We start from the raw sequence: 13,512 nt of genomic DNA, 5'->3' as shown, positions 1-13,512 counted from the left end.
AATATCTCCCATTGCCCAATAATTCCCTCTACAATGTCTGTGCCTTCTCATAGGGGCAGCCACAGAGGATGTGTATCCAACACCTCAGCTGCCACAGTTTACAAATGTTATCAGTGCAAAGTGGGACAGTTCAGAAGCAACTAAGATTCCGTTCAGCTCTCCCTTCCACCCTTTTTCTATGGAGGCAGGGCAGACCCTGTTGAGCAGCAGCAACTAAATCTCCTTACAAACATGAGCCATTATTAATCTAAGCTGAAATGCCAGGTTATGATCTAAGGGAGTTTTGATGTCGATGCATATCGCCTTTGCCAGCTCCAATATGGATGCTAGAAATTCCTACAGAAGAGCAGAACAGATAGCTGCAGGTAGTAACTTCTTAAACTGCCACAGCACAGTCTTTTAAGTCATCTGTAGCACCCTTTGCCTCCTATACATAAATCCTAGGCACATGATACATGATACTCTGGATTGCATTCAAGAGAAGACAAATCTAAATCTCAGTTGCTATAGCAGCAGAGAAATGTATTACTTCTTTTTAAGTCGATTGTAGAAGCAGCACATTCCAGAATTCAGCAACATTAATACTACTCAAGTTGTAATTTTTTTCTTGCCATACCATGACACCCTTAACACTTCAGGTTTACACACACAAACAGCAAAGTTGTAACTACACCCTGTGTAGGCTTGTCTGAGTCAGCTTGAAACCAGCTCAGGGCACTGTTGTGCTGATGCTTTAAGACTACACTGCTGTGAGAAATGGCAAGCCACTCTCCCTGCTGCCAATCTAAACTTATAACTACCATTCATGTGTATCAGCAGGCAGATTCAATTCAGCAAACATCTGTCCAAAATCTACTGTGGGCTCAAGAAAAAGGATAGGACTAGCTTAAACTTTTCTTGGTGAGTCAATGGACCTCTGGCATTCAGGAGTACTGACTTCAGTTGGTGTTAGCCAAGCATGAAATCACACCAACAAGCACCAGCAATGCTTCAACTACAGCAGCTTTCATGTGGAAGCATTAAAAACTTTCGGCAGCTAAAGCTGCTTTATATTGCAACATCTTTATTTCTTAAGCTAGTTTGGCTACTTCCCGAATAGGTTAGGTGTACCTGAACAAGCTGCATCCACTCTTCTGACTACAGTGTGAGAAAAAGCATGCTCAACTAGATGGAGTTCAAATGCCACAAGCCAAGTTAGAGATACTATGTCACCTGCAACAGATTTTAAAAGCAAACAAACAGAAAAAAAACTAAACCAAACAAAGAAACAAAACCGAAACAAAACCAAACAAAACAAAAAACAAATCCCTGAAAAGCAATCCTTCTTGCGAAGTTCAGGGCCCGAGCTGTTCAGAAGTAAATGTCATTCCCAAGGGTTAGGGTTTTTTTTATTTAGACTCTTTCAACTCCTTCACAAATCTCTTCATTCTATTCTGCCATTTCATATAAAATGAGATAGACATATTGCGTTAGTGTCCTGTTCAATGTCTACCAAGAATCAGACAAAGAATGGAGATCAGAACTGACACTCTTCTTCAGTGAATCTGTTCCACATAACATGATGTTAATTACATTCTAGCCAAATTACATTTTTCATCTTCAGCCACGGATCAATTCTCAGGTATTCTTACCTCCCCAGGTTTGTTTGGGGTTTTTTTTCAACAATCCTAAACACTATACCTGGAGGTGGTAGATAGATTGCAAATGTCATGGCATTTACCTTTTTTATCAGAGAAAGCATTAGAAAGGTATGACGTGCCTGTGAACAGTTAAGTACCTCCTCAGACCAGATACAGAGCTCTAGTCATGTAGATACTGAATTCAACACCAAAATTTTGTGCATCCCAGATTGAATATATAAGGTATTTGTATTTGAGGGAGCCAAAGTCCCAAGAGCTTGGAAAGGAGTCTTTATACAGACAAATTTTCTTTCAATAATTTCTCTAGAACAGAAATTCTGTATTTAACCTCCACAAAGCAAAAAGAAACAAAACAAACAAACAACAACAACAAAAATTACCTTTTTGAATGCTGGAAAGGATTCACTTTGTCAGCTGTATGAGTTAATGTTTGTGTATGGTGAGAGATCTTTCTTTATGTGTATTTAATTTCAGAATCCTCTATAAATCTTAGTGTTTTGGTTTTTTTTTTAGTTTTGCATTAGATGATTTCCAAAGGATGACTGTGATGATAAGAAGCACAGGTCCAGCTCTGAGCTGAAATTGTAACCGCACAAAACCTGACTTGTATGGAGCTGCACAGGAACCTTTCTGAATCAAGTACTTAATACAAGAAAGGACTTACAAAACATCTATTCTAATAACAGATCCTACCCTTTCAGGCACCACATTTAGGTGAACAAGTGATTCATTCCATTCAGTGATCTATTTTTGAGCTCTGAAATAGCCTTACCTGAAACTTTGGTTTTATACAGACTTTTTCATACAACAGTTCTTGTCAATTGCTTGAAAGTGTGTATCTTTAAAAACTATCCAGGCATAGGTAGGTCTACACCACCTTAAACAAGTGCACTAGCAGGTGAAAAACATGCAATTTGACATAAGATGCCTGAGAGGTTTTCCATGTCTTCACCATAAATTGCTGATAAATTCTGTTTTCGGTTTCAGGCTTTACCAAGTGAGTAACTTGGCAGGTCTGAACACATGAATCAAAGTATAGAGAATCTTGGTATAAGGAAAAAGTGCCTGGGATTTGCAATTTCCACCATGTCTCTTCTAATTGCATTTTTACCCCAGCTGAATTGCCTGCAATTAACAACTTTGCCTCCCCTCTCTTTGACACTGACTTAATCCCTCAAGAAGACAGATTGTTGCAAAAATTGCTCTTGCCTGGAAAGATAAAGACCTGAGTGTCCTCAAAAAAGGGCAGGGAGAAGAATTCCTTCCTCTGGCTTTTTAGTAGTGTAATAATGCATTTGTGCTCATATCTTTACTGAAATGAAGGCCAGGGACTTCCCTAGTGGGTAGTAGTTATCAGTCAGATGCTATCATTTTTCCCTAGACTCCTCATCTCAGACCTACATGGATAACACCCCTTAGTCATTTAGTACAGCCTCATTTACATGGAACACAATGAATTAAATTGACTCCAAGGTCTCAGCTATTTAAGAGCAAACCTAGACAAAGTCATGTTCACATAGCATTTGGCTGGCAAGGTTTACTGTAATAAAATAGCTTTGGATATTTCCAATTAAAAAATTTTATCTTTCTACAACCCTTTACCAAGCTAGGTGCAATTAATCCATAACAAAAGAGCACAACTAGCAAAAAAAGGAAATTTAATAGCTGCGTCACAAGCAGCTTCATTCTCCTTCCTTCAAACATAATAGAAATCACGTCCCAATTTCCATATAGCAAAGACAAGTTAATATCCTTCCACAGTGTGTTACTCAGGACAGCAGTGCTGCAATGCATGTCATAGTAGAGCAGAAGACAACAACAAAATTTAAATATATCCCTGTCCAAGTAACTATTAGTTCTTATCATTGCCTCTGTCTTACTGCTAGTCAACATGTTCCTATTCAACACAAGAAAAGACAAAAGTAGCACCTCAGATGATTTGCATCTGATAATCATGATAAGACCCATACCATGATCTCAGCTTGAAACCTTAATGGAAGAGATCCTCTAAGCCTCTCCAGCCCAGCTTGAAGTTTACATTCAAATACAGTTCCCAAATTCAGCCTTCTATCCCACCTCAGACAAGAACCTGTGACTGGGGATTGTTGTTTAGGAAAAGTTCCTGGAGAGCTACAGAAAGCAGAAAATCTTCCCATCTCCAACATTAAAGAATGGCCTTTTACAAGTCTACAACAGGGCAGGTATGAAATTGGAACAAGATCAGAGGTGAATAGCAAACTCCCCAGTTGGCAGGAACAGATCCCTCAGAATGGGGTGGCATCACCTCTCTCTTTTTCAACTGTAAGAGTAAACTCTTTTATGCACAACTCAATTCCATAAATAGTTTCCCTCTCCCCTAAAACTTCATCCTCAATCATTCCCTTGCACCTGCAGTTGCTTTGCCTGTAACACTTAGTTCTGCATTAAAGAATAATAGTTTTGATAAGTGATCTCCAAGCCTGTGCTATTTGTGTAACAAGCAGAGATCAGGCAGGAACTGAGATTAATAACTAACCAGATCAGACACAGTAGGAGCCAATCCTCCCTCCCACTCTGCAGCAGGCCAAAGATTGGAGGTTCTTGTTTAATGAGGTTGGCAACAGCTCCCAATAGGGTGGGAAAAGTAGAATGTCTCATTGCATGCCAGTTTTAAAATCAACCCCCCCAGGGTAAGCATGCAGACAAGGAGTCTCTCTCAGTTTTGCATGGGCCCTGATTTTGAGCCCAGGGCAGCTTGCTCCTCCTGCCCAGATCCATCTGGCTGCACTTCCATGGCCACCCCCACCTCCCTCCCACACCTTCCAGCTACACCTGGCTAAAACAACCTCATGTTGCTTAGCGATGTAGTGCTACCCCCATCATATTGTTATGAAGGGCACTGACTGTAGCTCATTATCACAACACTTAAATGAGAAAAAAATTGCCCAACAAAGGACTAATTATCTTGCCAGGCCCAGGGCACATATGCAGACAACAGGAGAGAGGAAAGCCCCTGGCTCAGGCTGAGCTCTCCAGCCTCAGAGAAGTTTCACTGCAATGCCTTTCCCCTCTCATAGTGGGCTGAAAAGCCATCCTACACTCACTGACAACCTGGCAGCTCAGGGCCACCACACCACGCAGGGATGCTGCAGGGCATTCAGGGAAGCACTCGTCCTTACAGCCACCCTCATGCTCTCTCATGCCAGATGCAGTGCCAGGTGTTGCCCTGCCACAGCTGGTATAGATGGGAGTGCAGCAGGGCACCCATCTGACAGCAACATCAGTGTTGGAAATCAGGGGGAGACAGAGCCTCGAGCCCACACCAGGAAAAGTGTCAGAGTTGAACTGATCCAGGAGAAAGCAACAAACTCAGAGGTACCCCTAGATACAGCCAGTTCATTAGCCTGAGATAGAACAACCACTGCCATGTCCAAAGAAACCTTTACTACCAACATTATACAATCCCTGGCAGGCTCAGCATCTGAAGTGACAGACTTTCTCCACCCTTTTCCATGGAGAGGAAAGCAACATTCCACAGCCTGATGTCACTGTTGGTGGTGTTCTTGTAAATGAAAGGTTGCCCTGTGAACTTACAGTGCTACACGGTGTATATTTGGAATAAACCAGTTACCCTTTACCAACACTTTGCTGTCTGATCTGCACAACACATGCAGGACAGGTGAGTGGGGAAAAACTCAACATGTGTAAATTCACACATGCATGAGGAACCACTCAGAGATCGGCTCTGCCCACAGACAAAGGAGGAAGCAGAGGTGGCAAACCTCCAGAGAAACAGTGGAAAGGCTCCCTGGAGAGACAGGGTTTGATGCAACTCCAAGACCCCAGGTTGCCCCTGTGTCAGCCCTACTGCACTGGTTTTTTGGGGTAGAGCTGGTTTTCTTCACAAGGGCTAGTATGGGGCTATGTTTTCAATTTGTGCTCAACACAGTGATGATAATACAGGGATGGTTTTGTTATTGATGAGCAGTGATTACACAGAGCCAAGGCCTTGTCTGCTTTTCGTACTGCCATGCTGGCAAGGGTGTTAGAGGTGTACGGGAAGCTGAGAGGAGACACATCCAGGAGAGGTGATCCCAACTGACCAAAAAGATATTCCATCCCATATGACATCATGCTCAGTATATAAGGCAGAGGGAAGGAGGAAGGGGTGGGACATTTGGAGTGATGGCATTTGTCTTCCCAAGTAACCTTTATGTGTGATGGGGCCCTGCTGTCCTGGAGATGGCTGAACACCTGCCTGCCCATGGGAAGCAGTGAATTCATCCCTTGTGTTGCTTTGCTTGTGTGTGTAGCTTTTATTTTCTCTTTTAAACTGTCTTTATCTCAACCCACGAGTTTTCTGAGTTTTTTTACCCTCCCAATGCTCCCCTCAGTCCTGCTGGTGGGGGAGTGAGCAAGCAGCTGCATGGGCTTGGTGGCTGGCTGGTGTTAAACCATAACACCCAGCCAACAAGCTACAGCAGTTTCTGGAGATGCACTCATCCAGTTGATAGATGTGAGAAATAAAGAATCGGTTTTATTACAAGCAAATGAAATAAACAAATCACTAACGTAGGAGTTTTTCTTTACTAACCTATAAGGCGTATTGCAGAGTTGTAAGACACCGGATTCAGCCTGGAACCGGTGTCAGGGAAACATGCAAATGGGAATAGGGAACTGTAAAATGAATATTGGTAAGAAAACCCCTTATACCACATGGCTGGTCCTGGAAGCTGCCATGCTGCTGGACACAGCCAACCAGGAAGAGGGGAATGCCTCTTCTATGACGTAAACAGAGTTGAACCTTAAGAATATTTAAAAAGTGGGACTTTTGAATTGGAAGGTGTGTTCCTGGGAATCCTCCATGCCTAGGACACCCAACACATGTTGTAATTAATTTTTCCTTTCCGTTTTATTCCTTTTGTTTTGTAAACTTTTGCCATTTTTCTAAATTTAATAAATGAGATTTTTCTCACAATAGATACCATCTGGTCAAAGCCACCAAGGCTGCCCATGAGCTCAGGGTCATGGAAAACCGAAGCTCCGCAGCCTCTTCCCATCCCACCCCTGCAGCAAGGCAGTGGGAATCGGCCTGAAGAGTAGAACACTGATATTTTCTTAAATCAAGGATTGTCCCGGAAGTTTCATACGCTAAAGTGCTCAGAAAGCAAAGCTCAGAGCAAGTGTCTGCAGTGAAGCATCTGCAAAGAAGGTAAGTTTAAAAGAACCCCCAAAGGTGACTTTTGCGCTTTGTATCCAACACCGTGTTTCACCTCCACATAGTCCTTCTTCTTTCAAGACCAAAAGTAGAAATTTCACAGTGCCATCAGCCCACTGTATTATCACTTACATCACCTTTTTATTTCAACATCCTCCACTGTTTCACTTCCTCTGAAAATCTATACTTCACTGTCTCAAGAGTGTTATATCCAAGTTCAGTTGTAAAAGTACTTAGAATTTGAAAATAAAACCCATGCCAGTAAGGATTTAAAATTACACAGCCACCCCAAAGCAGAGATTTATATAACTTTCTTTACATTTTTCTTCACTTTTCTAATGAATATAATTGAGCAGTTCATAACATATTTGGATGTTGAAAAGGAAAAAAGATTTTATTTTGTTATACTTGTGGTGTTAAAAAGTGAAGTATTTTTAGTTAAAATTAAGTCTGTGTTAACTTGACTCCTTACTCCACTCCAGAATTGGTTTCAGGATTCCTCAACTCATTCTAGTAAAAATCTTCTGTTAAGACCAGAAGTGGCAATTTAAGTGCTTCACAGGGGCTCTTTGCAGGAAAGGATATTGAAGTAGCAAATTTCTGGATTTTTGCTTTATTAAGAATCTGGAAACCAAGTCACATGTAATTGCACTACTGAACCTCTTACAGGGACTGGAGGACATAGCTCAGGTTAAAAGCCACGGACAAGATTAAGGCCTATATCAGTACTACAGTTAGTAGTTGGCCTGCCCAGGGCAGGCAATCCTTTATAAACTCCGTGACCTCTTTGGAGGTTTTAGATGGGAGCAACAGGGCACTGATTAGTCACCTAGTACCCATATTAAAACTTTAAAGGGAACAAAGAAAACAACCTAAATTATCATCCTTTTTATGTGCAAACTATGGTAAATTGGGAGATAGAAGAAGCATAGCAGTCTGAGTTGTTTTTCCTCTTTGAATGCTGGCTTCGTTGCCTGCTACTCAGTACAGTATGTTCCATCTTCAACTTTTTTTTTAGAAGGCACATAGGAACTTCAGAAAAACAGCACATGCTTGCAGAGAGAAAAAAATCCTGAAGGACTGGCAGATACTTGTGATTTCTGAGCATCAGCGGGGTTTTCTAACTACAAATTGTTCAGATGTTGTGGGCTTGACAGAATCTATTCCAAGCTTGTTGTTTTCCTGCTCTTTTTCACAGATTTAGAGTCTCTGATGAATGCTATGTGTACCAGTCCAGATGCTCTATTCTAGCTATAAAACAGTTTTAATCAGCTAACTGGATAAGAGAGCTGAAAATAGTGCAGCTCTTTACTCTTTATCAGCTTAACATTTTCCAGTACACAACTTTAGACTCCGAGAAGTACAAACCAGCCCAGTTATAGCTGACATACATATTCTGGGGCATTGTTTGATGTTGCTTTAATATTGGATTTAAAGAAACTAGGATTTAACTCTTTGTATTGTCATTCTAAATGACAGTTCCCAAATATCGCAGCTAACTGAGCACTTAATTGTTAGAGCAATTACTTGCAAATTAACAGACTGTTTGTAAGGATTTGGCCTCTGTTTCAGTTTTAGAAAAGACCCTGTTAGGGTATGTGTGCTTTGTGTCTTAAATCCAAATTCTATTTTCTAGACTCTCTCTAAACACTGGAAGGAGCCTTATTGTTTGGCCTTTGTCAGTTTTTAGATGAACAGACTCATGCAGTGTTACGCTGCCATTACCAAGACTATTTATCCGAACCTCTAAGATAGGAACAGAGATCAAAACCTTCTCCGGTTCTAATCATTGAAGAATCAAGTATCAAATAGCACTCATTTTAAGACCAAAATCATTTTGACACGTTGAATCTCTCAAATCCCTAGTGGCACCATGCCTTTTGGCAAAGCTTGTAACACTAGTCATGCCAATAAAGCAGTTTGAATTGAGCTGCCTTTTTGCCCAATCCCACTAAAACCATAGTAATTGGCTCAGACGCAGAGGCTCAGCTGTCTCAATGAGCGCTAAAGCTACCAGCCAGTATTGACAATGGCTTTTTTTCAAGCCTGGCAAAAGGAAACCTAATGCAAATGTTCCTGTTCTTGTCACTGGCCTGGGAGGATTTTATCTTTCCAAGCTATCTGATTTTCCATATGTGTTCACATCCCAGGACACGTTGATCAGCTTCAACCAAATGTGCCAGAAGGCGAAAAGTTCCACATAGTTAAGGGAATAGAAAGGAAAACCTTATTACAATCCAGAAATCCTCATAGGAGGAAGACTAACACCTCAAAAACAGAAAAAGATCCCCTCAAACCACTTTAAACATCAGAAAATCCATCAAGAGATACAAACCTTAAGAAGCTTCTGTATAAAAGCCAGACTCTGTCTCATGGAACTACTTGACTTAACAATAGTTGAGGGGGCTTTCCTCCTTATTGAAAAGATTTTCCAGCCCTAGGAGGGACTGGATACTGGTGTGCTGCTCGGCTTATTGTAAAAGTAGAAACACCATACACATTCACCTTAGGCATTTGGCAAATGCTCCCTGTGAGAAGTGTTATATCAGAACCTGCTGTTTTGTGACTCACTCAACACATCTGTCTAGATATGGCTGTCATTTTTATCAAAACCAAATATTAACACAACAATAACTACTCCCTACACCAGTTTCAAGTGTTGTGTAAAAATGTGACACCTTCTTCAGGTTTTTCATTATTCTGCATTGTCACACCACCAGCCATATCAACACCAGGTACATGAACGTGCAACACCATGGACAAAACCTTGGTAGTGTTTTAATATTAAAACAGTGACACTACTTTGGCTGCCATGTGTGATCACTATGAGAGATGCAAATGAAATTTATTTTCACCAGTCCTTTCCAGTAGCAGTTTGATATTTCAAGGAAATAATAAAATAAGTTTTATTCTACATATTCAAGTAGAATATGAAGAGCAGCCAAGGAGATGAGTAGGGAGATATGCCAAAGTGTGGGGGTTTTTTGTCCAGCCAGTTCAGAATTGCATTGTTATCAATCTTGTTTAAAAACAAGATTGGGTATATCTCTATCTGTCAATTCCCCCCTCCCTATCCTCTATTCCTCTAGTAGGACTTCTCTAATCCACTTGGGAGCAGCAATCATACAGAAAAGAGTCAAACTGATAAAGTTTTCCTTACCATCATTCTTTTTCCTCTTGCTGACCCAGCATCTCATACATTCTCTAAGTCTTTCGCCTGCAATGTAAATGAGCAATTAATTCAATCTAATATTGTAGCATCCTGATGAAATATCTTTTTCCCTTGCTGAATTCTTATCTTATGGGACTTATTCTCCAGTTCTGCAGTAATCCCTTCCAGGATAGACAATCTGCATTTAGAAGAGACATTAAAAAAAATAAACCACTTAAAAACAAATTAACTGCTCAGTCTATGTTACATACTAGAAAGAAACAAGAAGAGGTATGAAATATTTTCTTCCCTTTTTCAGTCTTCTTTGACTCTATTCTAAACAAAGGAAACAAGGTTTTTCCAGTTCCCCCTTATTGAGAGCTGCTCTGTAATTTATTTCTTACAGAAACTTCTGAACAGTTGCAGACTTCAGGAATTCTGCAGGTGTATTGAACTGCAGTGTTGCACACTTCTAACCTTCAGAAGTACATTCAGTTATGCTACAAAAACTTTTCTCTGTGTCTGCATCAATAAGGTTCAACAGAGTTTTAGTTCTTTAAGGGTTTCTGATGTGACTCTGATCTCTTAAAAGCGTCAGACATACGGATTTCCCCTGGCAAAACTCCTAATGACGTACTAGTCTTACCGTAACCAGATAGGAAGGCATTATAATTTCCCTGATGTAGACAGTAATGTGCAGTACATACCACAGCCTGGGTTCTGCTCTCATTTACATCTCACTTATTCACTGACTGTGGTAAGCCTGCTATTACTAGGATAATGCACAACTGAAGGTCCCTCAAATTACAGAAAAGTATAATTCTGAATTGAAAGAAAGGACGATTCACTATCAAGAATTATATATCTCTTTTTATATAAATATGGAAACAGCAAGTAATTGTGATCTATTCACAAATACTTATATTCCAGTCGCATACATGGTATTCCTGACAGTAGAAAGCTGGCTATTATCAGAATCTGATGCAGTCATAAACACTGCTATCACGCTCCAGTAGCTTCTCGGTTTCTGGCATACATCCTAAGTAGCTGACCTGAACAAAACAAGAAAACCAAACCAAAACAACAACAAAAGAAAAAAAAAGCACCAATGAAATACACACCCCCAACCCAAAAAATTTATCGCAGAATAACAACTCTGAGAAAGTTTGTCTAGCCTCTCTGAAAGCCATTAACAGAGGTTTCTGAGTTACTGCTAATGTAAAGAGCACTCTGTGGGAAGGGGGCCTGCACTACCAGGGTTCAGTGAGGCTGTGCATAGAGCAGTCAGTCTTTTTGTGGTTTTAAGCATTTGTCCTCAGATTTGTCAAAAAACACGCAATGCAGTTACACATGGTTTCACACTTTCCATTTTACAGAACCCTGTTCTTTTAGGCACCACGCCTTGTGCTTAGAAAGCAGGGGGGCACAGAAAGACAGAAAAGTTCTTTATTGAAAGGACATTTCTTGTGAAGTTCTTACCCCATAGCAAGTACCTTAAAAGAACATTAAATTCTCCTCTCTGTAACAGAGAGGACAAACCTGTTGGAAATCCTCATCTCAACATTTGTGGGATAAGCAAGGAAAAACCAAAATCACTAGTACTAGAAAATCTTGATATAACCATTGTTCTGCACCATTACCAACCTTAAAGCAGGAGCAAGACCCTATCCCATTCAAGCTTATAGTTTAGTCATTGGGACACTGTGTTTCAAGAAATGAATGTGAGCTTTAGCTCAGCACTCGGCACTCAGAATCTCAACTTCTTCCTATGTGAAAGCTGGACGCGTTCTGTTAGGCACACACTCACTAATAAATAAATAAATAAATAAATAAATAGGAAGTCAGGCTACAGCTACCCACTTGACAGCAACTACAAGGGTCAAAGAAGTAGCCCTCTGTGAAGAACAGTCTTAGATTCATTGCAGGGGTTTTGTGCCTTCTCCATAACATCAACACAATATGCTTAGATGCCAAAGAGCAATGTAGTCTGAGATTTATTGCAACTGGGGCATATAAGGCATAGAAAATAGAATTAGAGATGAGCCTTGGCTGTCCTCCATCATCTGATTAAGAAAAATAAGACTAGAAGGAAATAACAAGAGGACTAGTTCAGAATTTCAAAGATATACCTGAAGGCCAGAGTGCAATGAGCCTTGGGAAGGCTTCTTCCTGCAAGAGTTTTATCACCTGTTCTAAGAGCAGCTGGGGCTTGCTAGCACCACACTTCCAGTTAGAAGGACAGTAGAGATGACCAGTGCCTGAGATGCAGTACAGAAGCAGCTGCAATGTCTGTTTGCATGTGTTAGGAAAAAGCTGGAAGTCAAATCTGCAAAGGAAGCCTGAATTAGTTCAAAAAATGATGTTATGGCAGGATATGCAGAGCACAGAGTAAGAAACAGGATTTATTCTCCTCTCTTTCTCCATTGCAGCCTCATTCCTGTTCGTAGCAGATGGCACATCAAGCATGTGATGGGTGATCTTTCCTAACATTTAACATTTTGGAAAGTGGTTTCCTTTAAGCTAGCTGTTCAGGGAGGTACATGCAGCAGGTGTAGTGAGTAAAAACTACAGGGCTGCACTTCTGAGCTGCTCCTAGCTTATAAAGAAAACACTCTTCCAGTGAGGAAGGGTTAGAAGGGATTGAGAATACGGGGAGCAACAAGTGGAAGTTAATGCAAGTAGTTGTCCCAAAAACTACAGAGGGGAAAACTCCAACAACACCATAGCCATGAATAAAAGCAGAATAACTCGTCGGAAAACCTATTAAGGAGACAAGCCTACAGGAGCTTATAAACTGTAAAAATCCTATATAGAGAAGCTTTTGCAGTGTAGCTAAAGCCTTTGGTTAGAACAAAGGGAAACTCTCCACACTTCCATAGAATTATGTAACTGTGGTAAAAAAAAAAAAAGAAAAACAGTATGGAAAACACTTTTTGATGGAAATATATTACTGTTTTCCTATAAGAATTAGAGATCCTAGAGAGGTCCTTTGAAAGCAGGGATATGGGTCTAAGCCAAGAAAAGTATGAACAGATACTTACTTTTTCTGTCCATGCTTGTCTTGGAAGATAGTGACTCTTCCTGAGCTGTCTACAGTCTTAAACAGACAGAGGCAAGCAGGAGAGCAGACCAGAGGGAACCCAGTAATACATAAATTGAAACTGAGCACAGGGAGCAGCTGAGATTAAGATAATATTAAATTGGACTGGATTAGATCAGCTAATATGAACCTGCTTCTTACTGCTTACTAAAATAAGAGTGAAAGCTTCCGATGCTGTGCATTAGAAACAGGCTTCAATTTCACAACTTCATTAACCAAACATCTTTAATTCAAATATTTTTATTTTAAAGTTATACATCTTTTTTTAAAATGTACGATATAAAAGACAAAAGGTCTTGCATTAAATCACAGTTTATGCATTTCAGTGAAGCTACTGCATTATGTAAATAGTACCTTTTGAAGCTGGAATAGAAATTTCTACAAGGCCCTTCTGGGATCCATTTTTATTTCCCAGGTATTTGTT

General features: G+C 40.4%; 1 long non-coding RNA gene across 1 annotated transcript; it reads left to right on the top strand.

Annotated features, from left to right (window-relative positions):
* Positions 1–5,250: 5,250 nt before the first annotated feature.
* On the top strand, positions 5,251–10,465 carry LOC113968282. The gene is made up of 3 exons (XR_003534469.1): positions 5,251–5,298; positions 6,693–6,831; positions 10,395–10,465. It is a non-coding gene; the product is annotated as an uncharacterized LOC113968282 (long non-coding RNA).
* The last annotated feature ends 3,047 nt before the right edge of the window (positions 10,466–13,512 follow it).

This window comes from Neopelma chrysocephalum, unplaced genomic scaffold (assembly GCF_003984885.1).
Source record: "Neopelma chrysocephalum unplaced genomic scaffold, ASM398488v2 Primary Assembly neopelma1_67, whole genome shotgun sequence".
NCBI classification, from domain to species: domain Eukaryota; kingdom Metazoa; phylum Chordata; class Aves; order Passeriformes; family Pipridae; genus Neopelma; species Neopelma chrysocephalum.
This window is presented reverse-complemented; position numbering and strand designations above follow the sequence as displayed.